The sequence below is a fragment of the Euphorbia lathyris genome, chromosome 8 (genome assembly GCF_963576675.1).
Source record: "Euphorbia lathyris chromosome 8, ddEupLath1.1, whole genome shotgun sequence".
Classification (NCBI taxonomy): domain Eukaryota; kingdom Viridiplantae; phylum Streptophyta; class Magnoliopsida; order Malpighiales; family Euphorbiaceae; genus Euphorbia; species Euphorbia lathyris.
The window spans coordinates 65,638,219-65,645,345 of NC_088917.1; positions in this window are offsets into that span (position 1 = coordinate 65,638,219).

Below are 7,127 nucleotides of genomic sequence, written 5' to 3' on the forward strand. Positions count from 1 at the left end.
TAACTCAAAATTGATATAATATAAATATGACACTAACCCAATAATTACTATTCTAAGCAAAATATAAAATTTTAAACACAAAATAAAATCATTTAATAATAACGTGAACAAAACTAAAAAAAATAAAAAGAGCACACTAATTAAATTTAATATACGATTGGAAATAGCTATGTCTGCATCGAACCCTTTCCTCCTTTGGAGGACGGCCGCCGCCCCCCGTTCCGTCGGACAAGCAGGCTGCGATCCCGCCGGAAACATCAACGCCTGCAAAAGTAACATGGAAGGATATTGCGATGGCGAAATCCGAAGCCTCCCCGGCCCGAGTTAGAGCTGATCTACGTGCAGCTGGATTAGTTAACATCGAAGTTGATGAAGGTAAACCGTTAATCCCTAGAGTGACGATTGACCCGGAATTGAAGAAGAAACTAGAGAAACCATGGGAAAGAGCCCTGATAATTAAACTCTTGGGGAGAAACCTAGGGTATGTGGCCCTTCAGAAGAGAACCCTGGAGCTTTGGAAGCCAATTGCTGGTGTCAGCATGATGGATTTGGGGGAAGGTTTCCACCTGGTGCAGTTTGACGAGGAGTTAGATAGAGACCATGTGATTAATGACGGTCCTTGGATGGTCCAGGGACACTACCTAACGGTCCGTTCTTGGTCTGCAGATTTTAACCCGTTGGATGCCTGTGTAGAGAAGTCGATGGTATGGGTACGCCTTCCGCAATTGCCACTGTTATACTATGATGAGGATGTGCTGTTAGGGCTAGCTGGGGCTGTTGGAAAGCCGGTCCGCGTGGATGATAATACAGCTAAGAAGATGAGAGGAAGATTCGCTAGAATTTGTGTGGAAATTGACCTCCAGAAGCCACTAATAGCCATGTTCGAACTAGAAGGTGAATTCCAACGTGTTGAGTACGAGGGTCTTCATATTGCTTGCACTAATTGCGGGCGCTATGGACATCTTAGAACTGAATGCTGCTGGCCGAGCGCTATCCCTCCCCCAAATGACAGCAATATGGTAATTGGGGATCATCTTAGCGAGGTGGAAGCAAACAATGAGGAGACCCCGTTGGCTAAAGAGGTCACCAAATCTGGTGAAAGAGAGGAGAATGCCCCGACCTACGGCCCTTGGATGATAGTTCCGCGCAAAAAATTCACTATTGCTCCAACTAGGAAGGGACAGAGCGACAAGGTGCATGAAGGAGAGCTGAGCAAAAGGAACACCAACCCGTTCTCTTCTGCATTAGCAGATGAGCGGAATTTGCAGGCAAGTGGGGAATTCCTGAGCTTTGGAGGTATGCAGACCAATGTTATGGCTCCTGGTAATCATCCAAGCGCTCTAGCTATGAAAGGCAAAGGTAAAGCAGGAGTGGTGACAAGAGGGCAAAACAAAGAAAATAGGAATTTAAACCAGATTGCAAGCATAAACAGGTTTGCAAGTCTGGCAGGGGACAGGATGGATGTTGAGATAGAAGACAGCGGAGACAGGGATGGCCCCGAGCTGGAATCTGGGAGAGGCAAAAGAACTCGAACTGAACCAGCTGCTCCCCTACCTTTGCGTGAATTAGGGGGCAAGAGTGCGGCTATGGATATCCTAAAAGTGAAGGGGAATAACCGTTTGAATCAGAAACTACGGGACCGCTCCACATTACGGATTTTAGAAGGAAAAGTGAGGGAGGAGGAGCTTAACCCTCCGGTGCAAAGTCAGTGATCTGCAGCTACAGGGTTACGTCTTTCGCTTCTTTGTTTATGAAGATTATAACCTGGAATTGCTTTGGTGAATGAGGCACCAACTTTCAGCGAGCTCTTAGACACCTTGTTCAAACTTATCGTCCCTCCATTCTCTGTCTTCTGGAAACCCGTATTCCGAGCTCCCGTGCGAAGGAGATTGGTAGGCAGGTTGGGTTACCAAGCTGTGAGGTGGTGGAAGCAGAGGGCTTTAGTGGAGGAGTTTGGATTTTCTGGGATGAAGCGCTAGTGAAGGTTGAAGTTCTTCTCAGAAATTTTCAGTTCTTGCACTGTGAAGTGACTACAATAGGGGGTGCTAGCCATGGCTCCGCCTTTGTCTTCACGGCTGTTTACGTTAGGCCCCAATTGATCCATAAAAGAAGGTTTTTTTCTGATCTTCTTGAAGTCCAAAGCACGATTACCCAGCCTTGGCTTCTAAGTGGGGATTTCAACTGCATTAAGGAAGCTGGTGAGAAACAAGGGGGCGCTGCCAGAATCCTGAATAGATGTGTACCTTTTGCGAATTGGATAAACCAAATGGAGCTGGTTGACCTAGGGTTTATTGGCCCGAAATTTACTTGGTACCGTGGATTGTCCCTACGCACAAGAGTGGCTTGTCGGCTTGACAGGAGCCTTTGCTCGGTAGAGTGGCGCCTGAGGTACCTTGAAGCTGTTGTAAAGCATATCCAGCGGCTTCATTCGGACCATGTTCCGCTGCTCATTGATTTTCAGAATGGTGGCGACAGGCCAAGAGTCCCATTTCGATTCATAAGAGCTTGGTTAACAGATGACACTCTCAGGAATCAAGTGCAACAGAGCTGCCAGGGGTCGAGTTTGCTTAGCGAAATTGTGATCAAAATGCAAGATAACCTGAGCAAGTGGAATAAGCAGACCTTTGGAAATATTTTCAAGAAGAAGAATCAGATTTATGCTAGATTAGGAGGTGTGCAAAGGAGCTTGGCCACCCACTGTACCAGGGGTCTTCTTAGACTGGAAGCAAAATTAACTATCGAGCTGAATACTGTTCTTGAACAAGAAGAGATGTACTGGCAACAAAAATCTCGGGTGCAATGGCTGTGCGAAGGGGACCGGAACACCTCGTTCTTTCACACTTCCACGGTCATTCGGACAAGAAGGAACAAAGTGGCGGGTTTGAAGACGGATGAAGGGACCTGGGAATGGAACGGTGAAGCCTTGAAAGCCATGGCAACCCAGTTCTTCAAGAATCTTTACCATGAAGACATGCCTGAGAGACCCAACTTACGAACTCGAGTTGCGTTTCCAAGGCTTGAAAGAACGGAGGTGGAAGAGCTAGAAAGGCCGTATGATATGAAGGATGTCTGTGCTGCTTTGGGGAAAATGAGTGCCTGGAAAGCTCTGGGACCGGATGGGCTGCAGGCTGGAGTCTACCAGAAATTCTGGGAGTTTTTGGGGGACAAAACGGGCCAGTGCGTTCTCCGGGCTCTTAACAAAGGGGTTCTGGAAGAGGGACTGAATAACACGCTAATCACTCTCATTCCCAAGATAGCGAATCCTGAATCCCTTGCCCAATTCCGGTCTATCAGTCTCTATAATGTCAGTTATAAAATTATCACCAAGTGCATTGTTGAGAGATTGAAGCCTTTGCTGCCTAACATCATTGGCCCGATGCAATGCAGTTTTGTGCCGGGGAGACAGATATCGGATAATATCATCTTGATCCAGGAAGCCGTCCATAGCTTTGAGAAGAAAAAGGGCAAGAAAGCATGCATGATGCTCAAGTTGGACCTTGAGAAGGCTTACGACAGGATAAGCTGGAGCTTCCTACGTGATACCCTTCAACAAGTGGATCTGCCAACAGGGATGGTGGATACAATCATGGAGTGTGTCTCCTCCTCTTTCTTGCAGGTGCTCTGGAACGGAGATCAGGGAGAAGGATTTAAGCCTTCCCGGGGTCTCAGGCAGGGAGATCCTCTCTCTCCCTACCTCTATGTTTTATGCCTGGAGCGGCTAAGCCATTTGATCCTGGAGGCAACGGCACGGGGGGAGTGGATACCAGTCAAGCTGTCTAAAGATGGGCCCCCGCTTACCCACTGCTTCTTTGCTGATGACATCATTTTACTTGCTGAGGCCTCATGGCACCAGGCGAAATTAGTGAAAAGCATTCTGAGCTACTTCTGTGACTGCTCGGGCCAGAAGGTCAGCCTGGATAAATCCTGTGTTTATTTCTCCACCAATACCTGCTCTCAAGTTAAAGGTGACATAGTCTCGGAGCTGGGGATTAGAAGCACGAGCAATTTGGGGAAATACCTGGGAGTGTACCTCCTTCATGAAAGAGTCACCAAAGCTTCTTACAGTCATGTGGTGGATCGAGTTAGGCAGCGTTTAGCGGGGTGGAAGGAGAAGAGCTTGTCCCTGGCTGGAAGAACAACCTTAATCAACTCTGTTCTTTCAGCGCTCCCCACCTACACGATGCAGACGGCGGTAATGCCTGTGAGCACATGTCGGTCCCTGGACTCCCTGAGCCGCAAGTTCCTCTGGGGAAGTTCTGATAGGGGTCGGAAAGTCCATCTCATTCGATGGAGTATTATGTGTAATCCCCACGGAAAGGGTGGCCTGGGTATCCGGCAGGCCAGAGCGGCTAATATTGCTAATGTAGCCAAGCTGGGGTGGCGAATGCTTACTGAGCCGTCGTCCCTTTGGGTTCGGGTGCTTCGCGGGTGTTATGCGGGAAATAGAACGGGTTTAGATATGTTCAGAGATAGAAGGATCAGAAGTCATACCTGGAAAATCATTGTCCAAGGAGTGAATTTGCTGAGGCATGGGCTTAGCCGTGTGGTGAAGAATGGGAGGGACGTTCTTTTTTGGCGTGATGTGTGGATCGAAGGAATTTGCCTTGGTGATGTTGTCCTCCGGCCACTCTCAGAAGATGAAAAGAACAGGAAGGTTGTTGATTACTGGACCCCAAATGGTTGGAATTGGGATTGCTTGCAGAGAATCTTGCCACCGAGAACCCTCTTCTATTTAGTAGCCTATGTCCTGTTCCCGAGCAGAGGAAGTGAAGACGGGTGGTCGTGGAAGTTAGAGGACAGCGGCAGCTTCTCGGTCAGGTCGGCGTACAAATTGCAAATTGCGAGAAGTGAGGATGCGAAGACGGAAGGTGATGGAGAAGCCTGGAAGCCGGGTTGGGAACTTACAATTACTGAAAGAGTCAGGTATTTTATCTGGACAGTTCTCCATGATGGAATCCTTTCAAATGAAAGACGGCTCCGCCGTCACTTGAGTGAGTCGAGTTTATGCCTGGACTGCAGTAGTATCGAATCAACGGTGCATTTGCTTCGGGACTGCCCGTGTGCGAGCAGTGTTTGGAATCAGCTGGTCCCTACTCATCTGCAGCAGCTTTTCTATGAGGGAAATCTCCGGGATTGGGTTAGGAAGAACATTCAGAGCTGCAATCGGTGGAATGGTGTGGAATGGAGATCGATTTTTGCAGTTAGTTGTTGGTGGTTATGGAGATGGAGGAATGAGAGAGTTTTTGATGGGGAGAGGGCGGAGGTCCTTAATAAAGCCGAGTTCATTAGGAGTCAAGCTCGGGAGTTGATTCACTGCAGACGGAATAAATCGGATCTGGAGAACAGGGGAGCCCCGGCGAGACAGGTCAGGTCTCTAACCTGGACTAATCCAATGACGAATTGGGTGAAGGTGAATAGCGACGGGGCGAGTAAAGGGAACCCCGGGGAGGCGGCCTGTGGAGGTCTTATTCGGGATGAGACAGGCACCTGGATGGGAGGATTTTTCTGCAATCTGGGAATAATTTCAGCTGTGCTGGCGGAGTTCTGGGGTTTATTCTATGGTATAAAGCTGGCGTGGAAGTTGGGTTACCGAAGCGTAATTTTTGAAGTGGATGCTCTTGCGGTGGTTAACTGTGTTAACTCCCCTAATGTGGCGAACCATCAACACTACTGGATTATTGAGGCTTGCCAGAGCTTGTTAAAACAGGATTGGGATGTCCGTGTTGTTCATATCCACCGAGAGGGGAATCGAGCAGCAGATTGGTTGACGAATTTCGCAGGAACTTTCTCTTTAGGTCTTCACGAGTGTGATGGGCCGCCTGCAGACCTTCTGGATATCCTTCAAGATGATTTGAGAAGCTCTGAGCCTGATTGAAGTCACTTCGGTCGGCTGCCTGTTGTTTTGTTTCGTTTTCTTTGCTGTGTTTCTCTGGGGTGTTTAGCCCTTCTTTTCTCACCAAAAAAAGATAATAATGGTTAATTATAATAATAATTCTTTTGTTTAAAAAAATTAAGGGGGCAAATGCCCCCTTGACTAGAATCGTGTGACAACATAAAAAATAATGCAATAATATCTGCAAAAATAAATAAAAGAAAAGAATGGATAAACTAATTTCTCTGAATCATGTGCATGTGCACTATCTGACAAGGAAAATGATACATCATCCATCCATTCTTTGTAGCCTTGCCAGTTGTACGGCTTTGTCATTATCCTTTTTTTCTTTTATACCCAACTCTTATTTTTGGATAAACAAACCCTTAAATAGAGCAATATATACTAATTAAATTTTATTTTCCTTGTTTTATTTATCTTTTTTGTTTATTTATTGCTTAATAATAATAGTAGTAGATGAACACGTAATTCAAAATTATATATTTTCTCTATCAAAAAAAAAAAATTATATATTTCCAATTAATATAAGTTTATATTTTCATAAACTTTAATATATTAATATAAAAATGAATTTATAATGCTAATATTTTCTATCAACTTATTATCACATATCAACATTTTTATATATTTCCTACAAAAAAAAAACATTTTTATCGTATCTATCTATATATAATATAAAACAGTAACGATAGAGTTGAGGTGTCACTTCCTCCTTCTTTACTGATAAAAAACATAATATAATATATAATATTTTAATTTTAATTATATTATTATATTTATCTACAAAAAGATTATTTTATCCGTACTATATCTAAGAGTTCTACAGAATTTAAATTAATCCCTAAAATCTCTCTAATTCTCTGCATATCTATATCTAAAAGTTCTACATAATCTAAATTAATCCCTAAAATCTCTCTAATTCTCTGCATATCTATATATAATCTATATATAATATAAAACAGTAACGATGGAGCTGAGGTGTCACTTCCTCATTTTTTACTGATAAAAAATATAATATAATATATAATATCTTAATTTTAATTATATTATTATATTTATCTATAAAAAGATTATTTTATCCGTACTATATCTAAGAGTTCTACAGAATTTAAATTAATCCATAAAATCTCTCTAATTCTCTGCATATCTATATCTCAAAGTTCTACAGAATCTAAATTAATCCCCGAAATCTCTCTAATTATCTGCATATCTATCTATATATAATATAAAACAG